General features: G+C 33.3%; 1 long non-coding RNA gene across 1 annotated transcript; it reads left to right on the forward strand.

Annotated features, from left to right (window-relative positions):
• Positions 1-12,023: 12,023 nt before the first annotated feature.
• Positions 12,024-13,656, forward strand: LOC107926762 (uncharacterized). The gene is made up of 2 exons (XR_001692263.2): positions 12,024-13,162; positions 13,313-13,656. It is a non-coding gene; the product is annotated as an uncharacterized lncRNA (long non-coding RNA).
• The last annotated feature ends 7,915 nt before the right edge of the window (positions 13,657-21,571 follow it).

The raw sequence follows: 21,571 nt of genomic DNA on the forward strand, positions 1-21,571 counted from the left end.
GATTTATACGAGTTAGATCCAGTCGAGCGTGTCAAGGTATGCAGAAACAGTTTTGGTCAACCTGTTGGATCAGAAGCTCGACTTTTAGCAGGATACATGGGCATTTTAGCACGAAATGCGAATATGTTGCCTATCAACTACAAGTCATGGCATCAAATGCCCGATAACAACAAAAACCAAGCCCTCGATAATATTAAGGTAATAAAATGTTAATGTCATCTGTAATGCTTGGGAAATAATTTTATTTATATTTACTTTATTAACTTTTGTTTTTTGTAGGCGAGGTTTGCTTTAGAGGTCTCGGATGCTTATGTAAAGAATGCATTGGGAAAAAGATGGAGAGACCATAAAAGTACTTTGAAGAAATATTATTATAAGACAAAAACAACCCTCGATGAGAAATTGCAAAATGTCCCGCCGGGTATGCTGAGGTACCAATGGGAAGATGCAGTTAGATTTTGGCATTCGAAGAAAGGCGAGGTATGACGTACTTCTAAACTATTGTAATTATTTTGGTTTATAGTATTTACTATTTACGTACTAATAATTTCATAACGCAGGATGGTGAACAAGTTGGAAAAAGCAGCAGGCAGAAATAAAAATTCACTCACACAGCCGGGTCGAGAAGTTTTGCATGTGTAGTTGAGGCGGAGGTATTTTTAATTTTTTAATATTTTCAAATATGTATAACTTTCCATTAAATAATATTTTTACTACTATATTGTAGGAACTGTCGTCCGGTCAAAAAGTTGGACGCCTTCAACTTTTTGAAATTACACATAGGAAGAAAGATGGATCTCCTATGACTCTTGAAGCTGGTGAAATTATGGTACGTTTACTTAATACGATTTGACTTGTTTTAGTTATTTATAGTGTTTATTTTCTAATGGTTTAATTCATTGCTTGTAATGCGACTATTGTTATGTTGCATTTGTTTTTATAATATATATTGCGTTCCTAACTATGTGATTTATTTATTAGGAAAAACTAAAGGATAAAAAGGCGGAGTACGAAGCGATTGCTTCTAGTGATAGTTCTGTTCATCTTGAAAAAATTGATAACCGGATTATTACTGAAGTTTTGGGTCCTGTAAGGTATGGTCAGGTTCGATTTCAAGGTTCTTTTGTTAGCCCAACCCAATATTTTGGATCCAGCTCGCAACAATACATGGCTTCGGGGAGTCAGGCTCAAGCTGAAGTTCAGAGGTTAAAAGACCAGATGGCTCAGATGCAAGCGACCACAATTGAAGTTCAAAGGAAATATGAAGAACTCCAGCTACAACTAAAAGTAGAGGCGGCAGTGAGAGAAGAAGAGGCTGCAGCGAGAGAAGCAGAGGTTCAAAAGAAATATGAAGAACTCTAGCTACAACTTAAAGCAGATACGGCATCGAGAGAAACAGAGCAGAGTAGAAAGTACGACGAACTCCAACAGCAGTTTCAGACTATGATGAAGATGTTTCAGCAATCGCAACTTCCGCCTTCATAGTGTATTGCGTAAATATTTTTATCATTTTAACTTTTAACATTTTTGTAAAAGTAATATAAATTCTATTTTATTTATTGATATTAATATTATTTTATTCGTTTAATTTGAAATATTTTATAAATTTATTGCTTTTGGCTGGTTTAGATTTGGTTGCTTTTGATTTGTAGCTACATGAGGGCTGAAAAAATGTAAAATTTTATTTTACAAAAATCCCAAAATTAGTGGCGTTTTTATAAAAGCGTTGCTAAAAGTCATGTTTTATAGCGACGTTTGTAGAATAAAACGCCGCTAAAGAACATTTTTTTAGCAGCGTTTGTGAAGAAAGCGCCGCTAAGCGGCGTTTTTTTTGCGTTTTTTTTAAGCGCCGCTAAAGAACATGACCTTTAGCGGCGTTTATTTTTGTAAACGCTGCAAACGTTAGCGACGTTGTCGTTAGCCGCAAATACCTTTAGTGGCGCTAAAAAGCGCCGCTAAAGGCCTAAAAAAACGCTGCTAAAAACCTGTTTTGGTGTAGTGGCTTAGGCTAATTTAAGTATTTACGAGTATATTGGCTTGTGTAATCAGGTGTAATTTGAAACTATTTGATATTTTAAGTTAGCTTTTTACTCCTAAATTTGATTTGAAGATGTATGACTTGAATTTGTGTTTGAATAGATCTTGATTTGGTTTTTAATTTATCTAAAACTCATAGATACCTATAATGATATTTGGGGAGGATTTCATGTGTTTTGGAGCCAATTTAACTTCAGGGGACTCATGTATCAAAATATGGATTGGTTGTATCGATACAACACAAGCCAATACCAAAAAAGTTAAAGTAACAAGGGTTTGTATCAATACATCTATAGGATGTACAGATACATCTCCTCTTGACACTATGAAAACACTGCTTAGGCCATTTTAAACCCTTGAAAACTTGTTTAAGGCCCCAAACACCTCTAACCATTTACGAATTGAACCTAAACGACATTAGCATGTTTCCTAAGTCCAGTAATTAATTTAAACTTGAATCATTAATTTTTTCCTAATTGTCTTAAAATTTTATTTCCTCAAAATTTTAACTGCAATATTTTAAAATTTTATTTTGGTAACATCTCTTATCCGTACTAATCGACAGGATGGATCTCTTATCCGTACCAATCGATAGGATGAATAAGGGGTGTTATAGAATCTGCTACGTCTATATACTGCGTAATACAATCGGAGTGATAGTGTATATTTCCTTCAGCATGTCGGTGGGACCATCGGCCAACTTGATTCTAGCTTTGCAAATAGTGATCCCCTCCGATGGTGTTTTAGCCATTCATGAACCACTACACCAAAACAGACTTTTAGCGGCATATTTTGTGGCGTTTGGACAGAAAACACCGCTAAAAATCGAGCATTAGCGGCGCAAAAAATAAAACGCCGCAAAATATCTGGCATTAGCGGCGCTTTAAGAAAAACGCCGTAAAAGAACATAAGTAGCGGCGTTTTTGGTTATGCGCTGCAAAATCTCAAGACCAAAACGCATCGTTTTTGTATTGATGTATACAATAATTAGTGGCGATTATGATAAAACGCCGCTAAAGCAAGTAATAGCGGCGCATTGTGGGAAGCGCCGCAAAAATCTTAACGAAAACGCATCGTTTTGGTATCGATGTATATTAGAATTAGTGGCGCTTACAAAAAAAGCCAGTAAAAGAAGTATTAGCGGCGTTTACTAAAAACGCCGCAAAATATGATAACCAAAACGCAGAGTTTTGATCTTGATGTATATTAGAATTAGTGGCGCTTAATAGAAGTGCCAAATGTTAACCAAAACGCAGCGGTTTGGTCTCGATGTATAATACAATTAGTGGCGTTAGTTAAAAACGCCGCTAAAGTATAAAATTAGCGGCGATTTTTTAGAATCGCCGCAAGATATGCACACCAAAACGCAGAGTTTGGTCTTGAGGTATATTAGGATTAGTGGCGCTTACGGAAAAACGCCGCTAAAGAGTACTATTAGCGGCGCGTTTGGAGAAGCGCCGCTATATTTCTTAACCAAAACTCAACGTTTTGGTCTTGATGTATAATATAATTAGTGGCGCTTACAATAAAACGCCGCTAAATATCAGTATTAGCGGCGCTTTCAGTTAAGCGCCGCAAGGTATACACACCAAAACGCAAAGTTTAGTATTGAGGTATATTAGAATTAGTGGCGCTTATTGGAAAACGCCGCTAAAGTATACTATTAACGGCACTTTCTTAGAAGCGCCGCAAGATATATTAACCGAAACGCTGCGTTTAAATCTTGATGTATACTGGAATTAGTGGCGTTCACGAGAAATCGCCGCTAAATCATATTATTAGCGGCACTTTTTTATAAGCGCCGCAAAAGACCTTTACCAAAACGCACAGTTTTGGTCTTAACCATGCATTAATATAGTGTAGGCTATTATATATTTAGTTGATCGTATTTGGGTTACGTTTAGGGTATTAGGGATCATTATATAATGTTTATTATTTTGGATTATAGTTTAGGGTTTACTATGTAGGTATATTGTTTTTGGTTTAGGGTTTGAGAGTTTAAGGATTAAGGTTCAGTGATTATTATAAGTTAAAAAGTTTATCGTATATAGTTTAGGGTTTTAGGGTTAATCATTACATAATGTTTAATATTTTGTGAATATTAGAGTATTGAGTTTAGGGTTTATGATGTGGGTTATGGTGTTTTGGGTTTAGGGTTTAGGAGTTTGGGGTTTAAGATTTGGGGTTTGGGGTTTAGACTGCTTTAGTCATGTTAAGAGGTTAATTACTGCTTTAGGGGTTTATGCTTGTGGTTAACGGTTTGCAGTTTATAATTTAACGTTTACAATGCATGGTTTTGGGGTTTGGGCGATTTAGGGTTTAATGACTTTTTTGGTACCAATTTGAAAAAAATGACAAATACATATTGTTTTTTAATTATTATTATGATACTATAGTTCTAAGTGACACAAATGACTAGTTTACTAATTAATGACGAATGACATATTTATATGTTATATATGATGAAACAAATTATTTTAATATTGTGTTATTTACATATATATATTAATCATTGATATATTCACTTAAAAATAGAGAATATTTAATTTTAAAATTATAATACATTAATTGAATAATATAAATAATTAATAATTTATAATTTTAAATATTGATAATATTTAAATTATACAGATTTATTTTTAAAATTTATAAAATTTTAACAATTGAAATTAATAAATCTGTATAAAATTTTTAAATAATATTATTAATTATATTAATAATGTCATAATTTTAATGTATGAATTAAAAATAATGTCTACAACAATGTAAATAATTTATAAAAAGCTAAATATTAGCGGCGTTTGTTAATAAAACGCCACAAAAATATATAAAAAATGAAGTAGTACGACACCGTTTCGTTGACGAATTGCAGGTTAGTGGCGTTTTTTTGTGAAACGCCGCAAAAGTTGTGAAAGTAGTGGCGTTTATGCGTAAGTGCCACAAACATTATAATATAAAACGATGCCGTTTTCATAGCAATGATCGATTAAGGTTTCAGAATGCGGAGCCGTTTCAGTGTTGGCAAAAATTTTATAGTGGCGTGTTTGAAGGGAAACGCCGCAATAGTTAATTAAATTTCCGGATTCGGCGCCGTTTCTGTTCTGGAAAATAATTTAATAGTGGCTGTCGAAACCATTTTTTGAAAACAAAAATAAGTTATCGACTTTAAAAACAAAAACTGGAGTCACCACCGATCCTTTATTAAGGTGTGATCGGCTCACCTTAAAAACGATTCTGTCTACGAAATTTGAGAGAACGAGTTCGGGAGTCAGTTACACGCGAGGAAGGGTTAGCACCCTCGTAACGCCCAAAATCGGTACCAAATTGATTATTTAATATCTTGGTGTCGAAAAAAAAAAGATTTTGTTAAACTCAAATTTTGAAATCTGAAAAGGATAATCAATTATTCAAGTCATGCGAAGAAATTGAGACCCAATACGTTAGGGTACAATTTCTCAATATCCCCGAATTTTGAATATCGCTTTTTAATTAATTTTTAAAGAAAATCTTCATTTCGAGAAAGCAATATGTCATGCCCAATGCGTTAGGACATAACATATTGAATTCCCGAAAATGATTTTTGTTTATATATTTTAAATAACGAATATTCTCGGTTATTTGGAATTAACAAAGAAAATCGGAACCCAATACGTTAGGGCTCAATTTTCCTCGAAAATCCCTAACTTTGAATATCGTTTTTATTTTGAAAATCTTTGAATCATAAAAATAATTTTAATGTTTTGACAAAATCAAAATGTATTTAAAAAAATGTATTAAAAATGTCAATGCAATATGGAACAAATATTTTAATTTAAATTATGTGTATACATAAGCATAATGTATAAACGAATTTTGCAAATATGTACATGGATATGAGAGAAAAATGCATAAATCATAAAAATAAAACAATGATAAAATACATATAAAATATATTAATATATTTTAAAAAAATGTATAAGTATAATGTATTTAAAAAAATGGAAAATATTTATAATAAACCTTGAAAAGAATGCAAAAATATATGTACATGTTATAAAAATGTATGAACATATAAATTTTAAAACATGAAAATATAAATATTATAAAAATATGAATGTATATAAAATATATATAAACTATAAATATAAAATGATATGATAATAAAATATATACGTACTACATATATATTTAAAGCATTTAGAATATACACATATTTACATATATATGCACAAATATATACGTGCAATAATAATAATATAGTAATAATTATACTAATGAATAATATAAACAATATAAAAAAAAACCTAAAAGAAACAAATTAAGGACTAAATTTAAAAGCCAAACAGAATTTATGAGCCGAATTTGAAAATAAAAACAAGAAAGGGAGTGAACTAAAACAGGTGCAATAGATAAGGGACCAAAAGAGAAATTTTCCAACCCGCCCTAAAACACTGCACACTATTGGATTAAATTAAAACATTAATAGTATTTCATGGGAAAATTTCAAAATAAGAAAAACTAATTTTTAAAACCATAAAATATAAAGGGGCCTAAACTATAAATAACCCATCAACTTAAAACCAAATAAAATCCTCCTTTTTAAACCCTAAAACTCATTTTCTTTCTTTCTTTGATATTGCCGTCTTGCTCTCCCTCTGAAAGCTCTTTCCCTGCTCCAATGGTGACGAAATAAAGGAGCTTCAACGACGCCACGCCGGTAAATTTCCTTAACTCCCTTTCTTTATTTTTTAGAAACGAAAGCAAAACAAAAAAATAAAATGAAAATAGTAAAAGAACAAAAGGGAAAAAAACAAGAAGCCGTCACCTTCAAAATCTATTTATTCTTTTCTTGTATTTTCTTTTTTCGTATTTTCTTTAACTTTTTCATACAATATTTTTGCCCCCTCCTTAACAGATTCGATTGGCTTTTATATAGCCTTTACTCAAAAAAACCTTTACAATTGTTTTGCTGCGTGTATATCTTGTTGTTCGTGGTTCGTTTGTAGAACGAACGTGCATAGTAGACGCAAGGGATCGTTGATCATGGGTGATTGCGTCGTGGGGTGATGGAACCGTTGCTGAACGTGGGCAAGGTGCGACGTGGGGCGATGGGCAGTTGCTGCGGTGGCTGAGATGCTGCTAACTGCTAGGGTTGCTACTATCCTTTGAAAATTTTTACTTTGGGCCACACTGTAATTGGGCTAAGATTTAGGGTCAATGATTTGGATTTAATTGATTTTTAATCAGGCCAAAATTGGCCTATTACAGCTGCCCCTCTTTGATTATTATCGTGTAACGAGAATGGAGCAAAGACTTTAGAAATGGCCAATTTTGCCTGGTCGTGCTGGACCTCAAGGCCCTTTTCTTCAAAGAGCTTCATTCCATCCTACTGCAACGTCAGAGGTATAGGAACTAGAGCTTCGATCCACTCCACTACAACATCAAGGTGATAGGATTTGGGTCTTCAGTTTGCTCGAAAGAATAAAATTTGCTATCTCAAGTCCACTTCACTGCACCGCCAGGGAAGTAAGATCTGCCGTTGTGGCTTCAATCTTTTAAATTGCTCTGTTAGGGAAACCAGATCCGCCGTGGTGACTTCAATTTGCTCCACTACATCACCAAGGAAATAAGATCCGTCGTCGTGACTTCAATCTTTTTCACTGTAATGCCAAAGAGATAGGATTCACTGCCCACAGCTTCAATCCGCTCAAATTCAACTAATCCAAGCTTTAACACCAGGGAGATAAGATCCGCCGTCGTGGCTTCAATCTGTTCCTCTGCGACGCCAGAAAAATAAGATCCGCCCTTGTAGCTTCAATCTATTTCATTGCTACGTCAAGGCGATAAGACTAGTCTTCGATCTGCTTCGCTGCCAGTATAGGAAGGCAAGATCTACCATTTTCGACCTACTCAGCTGCTGCCCAGGGAGACAAGGCTGGTATCTTCGATCTGCTTCGCTGTCAATACAGGAAGGCAAGGTCCGCTATCTTCAGTCTGCTCTGCTGTAAACTCAGGGAGGCAAGGCTGGTGTCTTTGATCTGCTTCGTTGTCAGTACAAGAAGGCAAGATCTGCTATCTTCAGTCTGCTCCGCTGTAAACCCAGGGAGGCAAGGCTGGTGTCTTTGATCTGCTTCGTTGTCAGTACAAGAAGGCAAGATCTGCTATATTCAGTCTGCTCCGCTGCAAACTCAGGAAGGCAAGGCTGAAGTTACACCGGTTTGTCCTTTGAGGAACATGACCTATATAATTCAACTTATGAACCTAATTATGCCTAATGATTAGGATATCATGATCAGAATGAATCACATGCTCCTAACTAGACATGTATGAATGACATTTGAATGGATGTAAAATGTCATTTTATTAAGAATGATCCTTTTTATCACCTAGATTGTCATTACTCAAAATTTATTAAGGCTTTATCAACGACGTTCTACAACTCCTTCTTGCTTGGCTAGCATCTCCAAAAGCGCTTAATCCAGTTGCCCCCACTGTAAACTTCCAAGTTCAATCCACTGAGACGCAAAATTTGTACCATCTTTCTCTCATTGTAACCCAAGGATAGAAAAATCTGGCCTTTTCTCAATCCTCCATTATCACAATGCAAGGACGCAGAATGTAAAGCTCCTCTATCACTTTCACCATTTTTAGGGAGTCATACCAAATGCACATGCACAAATGAAGAATATTCTTCCTCCGAGGAAACCTCCTCTTATTGCAAGGTGATCATAGCTTGTTTGTTCATTGACACTTTGTCACCAACACGACATCTTGTCATTTTGTTTAATCAATGCTTTTGACAACAAAATCCAAAGAGATAGTCTTAATTTAGACTCTTCCTTCTCAGATTTCCCACCTTTAAACCAGGTGTGTTCTAAATAATAGTCCTGTTTCAGGTTCCCGTATTATTTAGAAACTTCTAGAGTAATATGCAAAACTTCCATTGTGAAAGTTTTATTAGTCCATTGATCATTATTCTAATGCAACACGTTTGCAAAAAAGAACAAAATGACGGGTAAGATAGAATTGATTTGAGAGCATAGCTTGCAATGAATAAATTATCAAGAATATTGAGAATAAAAGAGAAATTGACTTGTATCTTGAAAAAGAATGAAGTATTCCAAGAATAAGAAAATATAAACAGTATAATGACTAGGTGCCCCAGATATCGCAGCTTGAACTTCTCTGTACAAACTTTCTAAAGACCATTCTGAGTTTGACGTGTGTTTAGGAGATCTACAGTACTCTGTCGATACCCCAAGAAGTCACGTACCCCTTCCTGCTGATTCAAGCATAGCAAGATCACCGCATGCCCCATTCTAACCAAAATTCGAGCCGCCCTTTTCGGGTTTTCAACTCAAATCCCCTTTGGTCTAAGGCGCCCTTTACGGGTTTTCACCCTAGCCTCTCCACTTTTACTTTTTCATTTTCACTTTTCATTTTTTCGTCATTTTACATTTTTTTACGACTCAAAGTGCCATTTGCAGGTTTTTACCTTGATCCTCTCCTTCTTTAAGCGAAGTATTTCTTGACTAAATCTGAGTTTACAGGATTAGACAAGTTTTGTACTATCCATCTCACCCAATATCAGTGCTCCCGGAACATATCTTCTTTACAACATAAGGACTTTCCCAATTTGGCACTCATTTTTCTCTAACATCCTTTTGTAGATGAAGGATCTTTTTCAATACCAGGTCTCCTTCGTGGAATTCTCTAGGACTAACCTTTTTGTTGTAAGCTTGCATTATCTATTTTTGGTACATCTGATCGTGACGAATAACTTTTAGCCAATTTCCTTCAATTAAGTTCAACTGATCTTATCAAGATTGGATCTTCATCCTACTTCAGCTCAGCCAATACCCGAAGAGAAAGAATTTTAACTTCAATGGAAAAATCGTGATAAGCTAAAGAGAAAGACATTGCCTCGGTAGAGGTTTTTTTGTTTCTTTTTATTTTTTGTTCTTTTTTGTTCTCTTTTTTTTCTTTTTTCTATATATTTTTTTGTTCTTCTTTTTTTTTGCATTGAATTTGCACTCATAGTATTAGGCAAGTCCTGGTCATCTTTTTCAATCAGAATCAATATTATTCCAGATAAGGTCTTCCTTATAAGATCTTCCACTTCAATTAGGATGAAATCCAACAAGAATACAGAAAAATGACAACTTGACTTCAACGGGATAAGCCAGAGAAGAAGGCATTGCCCCGACAAAGAATTCTAACTGCATTGTTCATGATATGAATCTTGAACATACTGCAAATTTTTAACGTTGTGCTATTGCTCAAATTACAATATCAGTGCTTAACCTGGGCATATCCTGGTATAACTATATGAAGACATCTTTAAACTCTTGAAGTAACTTAACAAGGTCTTGCTTTGTTGCTCCGGTTATGCATGTTCCCTCAAGGTTACAATCTCCATTGTCTCTTCAAGAGGTAAAATTTGTTTCTCTTCTTGCTCTACCATCCTCAACAAGTCTGGAGGTAGACTACGATCTATGTCATCTTCAAAGTCATGAGATCCTTCTAAACACATGTCTTGCTCAAAAGGAGATTCTAAATCTGTGGCAGTGTCATTCAAGTCATTGATATCTGGGGGCCCATAATAAATACCAAAGAATATACAAAAGAATGTATAAATTTATGAAGAACTATTTGTACAATATAATTATGAATGAATGAATAATGTGGAAGAAAATCCAAAAGAATGAAAGAATTTAGAATTATTCGAAAAGAATGAAAGAATATTGGCTCAAAAATGAATGCAAAGATGTATTCATAAAATAATGACGTTCAAAGATGAGCCTATTTCACAATGGGATTCTTATTGCCTCTAGGCTAAAAGCAACAAGTGTGTTTTGAACATTACTCTAAGTAAGTTCTAAATACCACAGAGATTTCTTTTGCAGTCCAATTAATTAAAACACTCCCAAATTTACAAAGGTGAATATCTAACAAGGTCTCTTCTTTAGTTGTGTCTCCATGTATGGCATTGATGTGAACGTTTCCTACCACTTCTTCATACATCACATTTACCCCATTATCAAATGTGATTAGGTAGCGGATTTTCTGCACTAGATGAATCGTCAAATTTGACAACGCCCATACTGATAAGCCTTTCAACCACTTTTTAAAGGCAATGCAATTTTCTATAGAATGCCCTGTAATTCCTGCATGATAATCGCATTGTGCACTTGCATCGTACCATTTAGGGTACGGAGGTTGTGGGGGCTTTGAGTAGAAAGGGGAAACAACGTGCGCATCGAATAAGCTTTGATACAGCTCCTTATACGACATTGGAATTGGCGTGAACTGGAGTTTCTCAGTACCTTGCTTCACACTTGATTCTTGTCTTGATGAACCCTGCTGATTAGCAACCACCTTTCTTGGCTGATTCACCGTAATCGATTTGCTGTATGTATTCACGCTGTTCACCTCATCTTCTTTTTCCTTTGGGGCTTGCCTTCTGTTATTTCCTCCAGCATCAATCTTTCCACTCCTAATAGCACTCTCAATCATCTCACCACTCATGACTATATCAGTAAAATTTTTTGTGGCACTGCCTAGCATGTGTGTGATGAAAGGGACCTTTAGCGTATTTACAAAAAGCATCGTCATTTCTCTTTCAAGAAGAGGTGGCTGGACCTGCACTGCCACCTCTCTCCATCTCTGAGCATATTGTCTAAAACCTTCATTCAACTTTTTCTCCATATTCTATAAAGTGATCCTATCAGGAACCATTTCTGCACATGACCGTACTGCTTCATAAAAGCCTGTGCTAAATCCCTCCAGGAGCTAATCTTAGCACGGCTTAATTGATTATACCATTTACACGCTGCCCCCGCGAGGCTATCCTGAAAACAGTGTATCAATAACTGGTCGTTATTGACATACCCAGTCATTCGCCAACAAAACATAGTAATGTGGGCTTCAGGGCAAGTGTCATGGTATATAGTTTTCTTTCTATATCCATCGATTCATATACATTGCTTGTTGTGGAATGAACAGGTTTTCAACGATGCGATTGAAGCTTTGAGGATCTTATACAGGAAGATGAATCCTTTTTGCGTACCGTTTGCTACAACAAATATGGGTTCTACAATGCTTGCAATGGATTTGGTTAGCTTAAATTTAGATTCTGCAATGTTAAGATAGACCTTGATGGATGTTAAAATTTCGAGTTTGAGCTTTAAACTGATGATTTCTTCAGGGATGGATGGGTCCTAATTATTCAATCTAGGCTTTTATATGTATATTATTTTTGCATGACCTCTATATGCACCTGAACGATGTATATGTACCTGAACGATAATATTTTATATGATATTGATAATATTAAGAAGTCCTAATTGCAATGACCTCTATATGCCTTAAGAGTATGATTTTTCATTTGAGAAAATGGTTATGCTGTGTTTATTTTACTTCATTTCTATCTTTTAATGAGAAAGAAGGGGCCCTTGTTTTCAATGTTGAGTGTTGAAATATAAGTCCAATTAGCATGGTTTTAAGTCCTAAGGTAGTCAGCATTGAGTTATTCTTAATGTTTAGCATGATCTTCATGTTTTGGCATCTGTTGGGGTATGCTTGATTGATTTCCCTTGATATATGATATTGATTGACTTTACATTGGGTTTTATTATGAATTAGGGATACACTAGTTTACATGTAGAGAATGCTGTCTTTGCTTTGTGTGACTGTTTTATCTGTCACGTTTTTACTGTTAGTGCATCTAGTTTCCAAGCATATAATAACTTAAAGTATTATTTAGTATTTAGTTATTTGTAAGCTGTCTTTAATTATCTGTTAGTGAAGTAAGTACTCACTTTTTGCTTCATTGACCAAGCTTTAACTGACCTATATCAAGTTGCGTTATGTTTCTTGAGGATTACTTCTTAGCTGTCTTTCCCGGTAGAACTTGCTAAATGATTGGCAATAGAGATTTCCTTTAACCGTCCAACCATTTTTTGATCGACCAGTTGTTGTAATTACAACTTTCTTTTGGATTTTACAAGTTCCCTACTATCTTGACGAAGCTACAGGATGGGGTTTGAAAGTATCTGAGCTTAAGAAACAACTGCAGGAAGCCAAGTCTAATGGCATCACTGTTAGGGCCTTGGTTGTAATAAATCCAGGCAACCCAACAGGACAGGTATCAATGAAATGCTTTCAGAAAAGTATATTATAAATGAAAAAGGTTCATGCAATTTCATTTTTCTATTATTTCATTTACGGAATGTGAATGAGCTTATACAAAGTTTGGAATTTTGACACAGAATATAAACTCTTTTACTGTCTCCAGGGTATTATGGAGAGTGTGGAAAAAGGGGAGGTTACATGGAGGTTACTGGGTTTGGTGCTGATGTGAGGGAGCATATATACAAATTAGCATCTGTGAATGTGTGTTCTAACATCACTGGTCAAATTCTTGCTAGTCTTGTAATGAGTCCACCTAAGGTTATATCTTTTGCCATTTAAAGCCAGTTATCTGTTTGTATTCAAATGACATTGGATGTATGACATAGGACTAAATAGATTTTGAGCTTTGACAAGCTGCTTATAAGCATTGTTTCTTATAGAAGAAACACATTATTGGAGAAAGCTTTTGAATCTCCCAACTATTGGATTTGGGTTTCTTTTTGACAATTTGTTTATTGTGCTTTTGTTTAGATGATGAGAAAGGAAAGTCAAGAATTATATTTACTCGTTAAGTTAAATGAAGATATTTGTAATTTAAAAAAATAAAAATTCAATATAAATTTAAAATAAGAGTTTAACTAAAAAATAAGAGTTAGTGACAAAAATTAATAAAATTTAAATTTTAGTGGTAAAATTCAATAACATAAAAATTAAGTTACAAATTTACTCATATTTTTTTAAAAAATAACGGCAAATATAAATAAAAATAAAGTACAGTGACAAATTTCAATATTTATCTATAGTATGATGATAATTTCGCACTTTAATATTTTTTAAGAAAACAATATTTGAATTTTTTAGAATGGTACGGTAAAAAAAATTTAAAACATAATTATTGTGCCAGCTATTTTAAAATTTTTACCAAACACAATTTTTAAAATTTTTAGATAATTTGGTAAGAAATTAACTGTATTCCAATTATTAAATAATATGGTAATTTAAAATAATTTTAGTACAAGATCATATATATCTAATATAATTAATCGTCATTAATTTGAATTTATATTAAATAAGTAATTGAAAATATATATTTTATTAAATTATATTTAATAATAATTATGTTAAATTATATTTCATAGTATTATATATTATGATTTTAGAAAATTCATATAAGAATATTTAATATTAAGAATTTTATTAAATTATATATTTTAATTAAAATATATTTAATAGTAATTATGTTAATTTATATTTTACAGTATCATATATTATGATTTCAGTAAATTAATATAAGAATATTAATTATTAAGAATTTTATTAAATTATATATTTTAATTAAAATATATTTAATAAAAATTATGTTTAAATATGATTAAATTATTTATTATTGATAATAATAATCTTATTATAATTTAAATAACAATAACAATAATCATTTACCAAAACAAATTTATGCTAAGGGTATTCTAGTCATTTTAGTTTTTTCCATTATGCTATTACACCTCTATTACATTCAACCAAACACAAGATTACTATTACGCCTCTATTCCATTACATTCAACCAAACAGTTGATTTGCTATTACACCTCTAATCCAATACACCTTTAATCCAATACACCTCTAATCCAATACACCTCTAATCCAATACAGCGAACCAAACGCACCCTCATTTTCTTTCTTTCTTTGATATTGCCGTCTTGCTCTCTCTCTGAAAGCTCTTTCCCTGCTCCAATGGTGACGAAATAAAGGAGCTTCAACGACGCCACGTCGGTAAATTTCCTTAACTCCCTTTCTTTATTTTTTAGAAACGAAAGCAAAACAAAAAAATAAAATGAAAATAGTAAAAGAACAAAAGGGAAAAAAACAAGAAGCCGTCACCTTCAAAATTTGTTTATTCTTTTCTTGTATTTTCTTTTTTCGTATTTTCTTTAACTTTTTCATACAATATTTTTGCCCCCCTCCTTAACAGATTCGATTGGCTTTTATATAGCCTTTACTCAAAAAAACCTTTACAATTGTTTTGCTGCGTGTATATCTTGCTGTTCGTGGTTCGTTTGTAGAACGAACATGCATAGTAGACGCAAGGGATCGTTGATCATGGGTGATTGCGTCGTGAGGTGATGGAACCGTTGCTGAACATGGGCAAGGTGCGACGTGGGGCGATGGGCAGTTGCTGCGGTGGCTGAGATGCTGCTAACTGCTAGGGTTGCTACTATCCTTTAAAAATTTTTACTTTGGGCCACACTGTAATTGGGCTAAGATTTAGGGTCAATGATTTGGATTTAATTGATTTTTAATCAGGCCAAAATTGGCCTATTACAGTGGCGTTTTGTTATAAAGCGCCGCAATTATATATAAACTTCGCCAATGCGGCGTCGTTTGTGAGCTTCATAAAATCCAATAGTGGCGTTTATTATAAAAACGCCAGAAAATGCAACGTAAAACGTTGCCGTTTCGCTTACTGAAAACAATTTTGGGGTATACCCCCGAAGCAATCTTCCCCCAGCCCCAAATTCGTCGCCCCCAAATCCCTAAATCGCCTTCTCTCTGTGAAATTCTTGCGTCCTTCTTGCCCAATTTCTTGAATTCCCAAATCCGTAAATCGCCTCATTCTTGCCGAATTTCTTGAAATCCGAAATCCCTAAATCGCCTCATTCCTCCTTCTAGAGAAGACGAACGTCGCACAATAGGCCTTCAAAGGTTCGATTTTGTTCCGATTCTGCGTATGTAATCTTTGGGTTTTGACTTGTTTATTAAATTTATTTTGTTTTTTATTCGTCAAATTTATTTTGATGTTCCTTACTTTAAAAAATTTCTCTTCTTTGATCTGTATAAGGTTTTCGTTCGTTTCAGTTCATCGTCCTACAGGTACTGTACTTGTTTGTTTTTACTTCTATTTGGGAATGGTTTCATTATTGGGTATGCAACTGATGTTATGTTGTTTCAGTGATAGTTTTTAGGTTTATTTCATTTCGCTGTTGACAGTGGTTTTCCTCATCGTCCTGCAGGTACACTAATTTTCTTTATGTTTGAAATTGTTTTTCTCGAAATGGTTTCTGTGGGTGTCTTCATTTCATTTCATTTAACTGGTTTTAGGCAACGTTTCACATACCATTGTTGTTGTCTGTCGATGTGTTACTATTTTTCTGCATTTTTTAGGCATACTGGTCTGTTACTATTTTCTATCGATGTCATAATTTGTAGAAATCTTAAAGTATGCAAAAACATGAAGTATCTAGCAACAGAGCCTGGATTTAATCTATTTTATTTTTATTAAATTATTACATGTACTTAGGTTAAATAAATTTTTAGTATAATGTGTGATAAGATACAGAAATTGAAGCTAAAATTGGTAATTTAGAATTGCCGAAATTAACAGATCAAGAAATTAAGTATGTCATGAGATTTGAATTGCTTGAAAATGTTGTCATGTTAAGATTTGTTTGAGTATTTACATATGGTAAATGTTGTGAATGGATTACTATGAAATGAGCCTTTGTATTGAATGGTAATGATGTATGGTATTTGTACAGTTATGAATAAAGTAGTACTGCTTACAATTGAATTTGTTAAGAACATATTTGGCCAGAAATGTGGTATAAAAATGTGAATAGGCTGATTATGTATTTGCAGGTTGGTATCGAAAATTTGGTCTTTTGGGGCTCCGATTTTGTATACATTTTTTTGCTGGTTTTCCTTTCAAATATTGGATGATTTTACTTACTTAAAATTGCCATCTAATTTTCTGCCTTATATTTTCTGCTATAATCTGGCATCCAGTTTGCCATGTTTTGGTATTAAATTATTTTGGTCCTTCACAAATCAAAGACGGTATATTAATGTTTAGGGACTAATTGATGATACTTTGTCTAAAGGAATCTAAATATGTTCTCATGTGTCCTGCCATCACCATTGTCGTTAATTATAGCATAAGTTACTGCATAGGATTCTAAGGACCCAAATATAATACAGCTCGTAAATTACATAATTAGATAAAATTGAAAGTATCCTTTTTGAATCTACTTTCTTCTCACATTTAACTTTCATTAATAAATAATTAAATCTTCTTCCATTTCTCAAGTAATTCATTTCCAAAATCCCATTTGAAATGTGTAAATATTATTAACATAGATAAATAAGTTGGTCCAAACTATACAAATATTTATATGTTTTCCTTTTTCATTATCTTTTTATTTTAATTTTATGTTATTTTAATCACGAAAAATATATTTTGTTTTATTCTGTTTTATTTTTAATTTACCTAATTAAATAAATTGTATTTAAAGTTATATTTTAAATATTTTATTTTATTTTAATCACGAATTTTTTTAAATATTTTATTTTATTTGAATCACGAATATTTTTAAATATTAAATTTTTTTAAGTTCAAATTTCATAACTTACGTAATTTACATATCTTACATAATTCATAACTTACGTAATTTAAATTTATAATACATAACTTACATAACTTATTAATATTTATATATAGTTTTTATATATATATTTAAATTTTATATTTTTTTAAAAAAATTGATACATTACATAACTTACATAACCTACATACATAAGCTTACATATAATACATAACTTATATAACTTAAATTTAGCAATCATATCATAACTTACATACATAATTAGTAATCATATCACAACTTACATAACCAACATAATGACTTACATAATAACCTACATAATAACTTATATAATAATACATAATAATACATAACATACATAAATTAAATAAGTTACATAATACACAAAAACAAAAACTTACATAACTTACATAATATCCTACATCCCTACTTACATAATAATACATACCGTACATAAATTAAATAAGTTACATAATACACAAAAACAAAAACTTACATAACTTACATAATATCCTACATCCCTACTTACATAATAATACATACCGTACATAAATTAAATAAGTTACATAATACACAAAAACAAAAACTTACATAACTTACATAATATCCTACATCCCTACTTACATAATAATACATACCGTACATAAGTTACATAATAAACAAAAACAAAAACTTACATAACTTACATAATAACTTACATAATAACTTACATAATAATGCATACCCTACATAAATTAAATAAGTTACATAATACACAATAAGGTTAAAAACATAGTGTAACTTACATAATAATACATACTCTACATAATAATACATAACTTACATAAGACATAACTTACATAAGTTTCATAATACACAACTTACACAACTTACACAACTTACATAACTTACATAACTTACATAATACATAACTTATTCCTAAATCCTAAACCCGTGCAATTTATTGTCAATGTCAGACTTCAAGAATTAAGAAATGGACCGTTCTTGGATGAATTTGTCAAGAGTTAGTGACGATTATCGAAATGGAGTGCAGAGTTTTCTAAATTTTGCATTTCAATATGCAAGCCAGGAGAACATGATTTTTTGCCCGTGTAAGAAGTGTGTCAACATAAACTGGCATTATCGTGAGGTTGTATACGAGCATCTAATTGTTGATGGGTTTGTTCGGGGTTATAAACAATGGTTATTTCATGGACAATGCCCGCCTAGTACTTCCTCTTCAACGATGGATGTATCTTACTCTGGTCCTGCTTACCATCAGTCTGATAGAGGGGATGACGTGGAAGGTATGTTGCGGGATGCATTTAATATGCACAATCATGGTGTCCAGTCGTTCCCAGCGGACTTTGTGGCTTCTGATGATTGTAATATTGGGAGAAATGCTTTTACCGAACCGGGAAGTAGTGTACCTCATGAAGAGCCGAATGAAGAAGCGGTGAAGTTCTACACGCTACTTAATGACATGAACGAAGAACTGTATGAGGGATCAAAATTTTCAAAAATGTCTTTCTCTATTCGTCTTTTTCAGTTAAAATGTTTGGGAGGGTGGACCCGAAACTCGTTGACAATGCTGTTAGAGTTTTTAAAAGAAATGTTTCCGTTTGTAAAAATCCCTCAGTCATGCAAAGATATGAAGAAAATGATAAAAGATTTAGGCATTGGGTACAACAAAATCCATAGTTGCCCAAATGACTGTATGTTGTATTGGGGCGATCGAAATGACCAACAGTGCTGTCATGTATGCGGCCAATCCCGATGGATTAGTAGAAACACAGAAGATGGGAAGGACGATGAAAATGGTGCACAGTCGAGAAAGAAGCCAGTTAAGATTTTACGGTATTTTCCCCTGATACCAAGGCTTCAAAGGCTATTCATGTCGTCCAAGACAGCGGAGTCAATGACGTGGCACCATGATGAACGAACCGATGATGGATTACTAAGGCATCTGGCAGATTCTTTGGCTTGGAAATCATTTGACAATAAATTTCCAGGCTTTGCAAGTGATCCTAGGAGTGTGAGACTTGGGCTAGCATTGATGGATTTAATCCTTTCAAGATCATGAGCACTGCGTACAGTACTTGGCCAGTAGTGCTTGTTCCTTATAATCTGCCTCCGTGGATTTGCATGAAGCAATCTTCCTTTATCTTATCTATGATATCGACATTTATTTACAGCCACTTATTGAAGAGTTAAAACAATTATAGGCTGGTGTCGAGACATACGATGTGGTGAGAAAGGAGAACTTTAATTTACGTGCGGCTTTAATGTAGACCATTAATGACTTTCCCGCTTATGCCAATTTATCCGGTTGGAGTACCAAGGGTCGTTATGCGTGTCCTTGTTGTGCTGCACAAACATGTTCGCAATGGTTGTATAATGGGAAGAAGTTTTCTTACATGGGGCATCGTCGGTGGTTACCAAAAAATCATAGATTTAGATTTCAGAGTTCTGTATTTGACGGCACTGAAGAATTCAGAGAAGGTCCATCCCAGACCAGTGGCTCTGAAATCTTGTTCATGTTGGAAGATATGAATTTCATTTATGGGAAGATGAACCAACCGCCAAACATGCAGAGAAACAGAAGATCAAATGATGAAGGGGATGAAAGCTCCGACGAAGAGGACGATCCTAATGAGGCGGACTTGTGGAAAAAAAGAAGTATTTTTTTTAGTTGCCTTATTGGGAGCATCACCTTTTATGACACAATCTTGATGTTATGCACATTGAGAAAAATGTCTGCGAGAACATTGTGGGTACAATTTTGAACGTCGACGGAAAATCAAAAGACAATCTTCAGAGTCGACTTGATTTAGTCCAAATGGGAATTCGGCCTGATCTTCATCCCAATCTACTTCCGAATGGGAAATATCGGTTGCCGCCTTCTATTTTCTCAATGTCCAAGACGGAGAAACACTACACCAAAACAGGCTTTTAGCGGCGTTTTTAGCGGCGTTTGGACAAAAAATGCCACTAAAAATCAAGCATTAGCGGCGCTTTTGGGAAAACGCTGCTAAAAATAAACATTAGCAGCGTTTTTTGAAAAGCACCGCAAAAAGCCTAAGCCAAACGACATCGTTTTCTGAGTTTTTGGGGCCTTTAGCGGCGTTTTTAAAGAAGCGCCGCTAATGCTCGAGCCTTTAGCGGCGTTTTTAAAGAAGCGCCGCTAATACTAGGGGCTTTAGCGGCGTTTTTGGGAAAAGCGCCGCTAAAAACATTTTATCTTAATTGGTTTATTTATATTAATTAAATAAAATTCAATTTATTTCTAATTGAATATTTTAAATCTTCATAAAAAAATAATGACAGATAGAAATAATTTGAAATAAAGCACATGGAAAAATTAAAATACTATTATTTAAAATAATTTTAAAGTTTTTTGGGTACATGATTACTGATTGTTTTTAATTTATATATTAAAAATTTTCTTATATAATTGTAAAAGAGATAGTATTAATTTTAAAATATTGAATTAATTATCACTATAGTTTAGGGTTTTTGGTTTAGGCTATATGATTTATTTAAGATTTAAGGCCAGTTTAGGAGTTACTATTTTAAGGTTTAGGGAGTATGGGTTTAGGGATTATGGTTTAAGGGTTGAGATTTAAGGTTTAGAGGTTAGAGGGTTTAGGGTTTAGGGGTAAGAGGGTTAGCGGTTTAGAGGTTAAACGTTAGGGGTTAAGAAAGTTAGGGATTTAAGGTTTAGGGATTCAAAGGTCGAGTTAGGATTTTGGGCGTTTAGATTAATTTTTTAAATTTATATTTTAAATATGTTCTTATATAATTGTAAAAGAGATAATAATAAATTTGTTTAGGGTTTTTGGTTTAGGGTATATGATTTATTTAAGATTTAAGGTCAATTTAAGAGTTCATATTTTAAGGTTTAGAGAGTATGGATTTAGGGATTATGGATTAGGGATTATGATTTAAGGGTTGAGATTTAAGGTTTAAGGGTTAGATGGTTAGGGGTTTAGGGGTTAGACATGTTATGGGTTAAAAGTTAGGGATTCAGGGGTCGGGTTAGGGTTTTGGGTTTAGATTAATTATTT

The sequence above is a fragment of the Gossypium hirsutum genome, chromosome D11, assembly GCF_007990345.1.
Source record: "Gossypium hirsutum isolate 1008001.06 chromosome D11, Gossypium_hirsutum_v2.1, whole genome shotgun sequence".
Taxonomy (NCBI): Eukaryota; Viridiplantae; Streptophyta; class Magnoliopsida; order Malvales; family Malvaceae; genus Gossypium; species Gossypium hirsutum.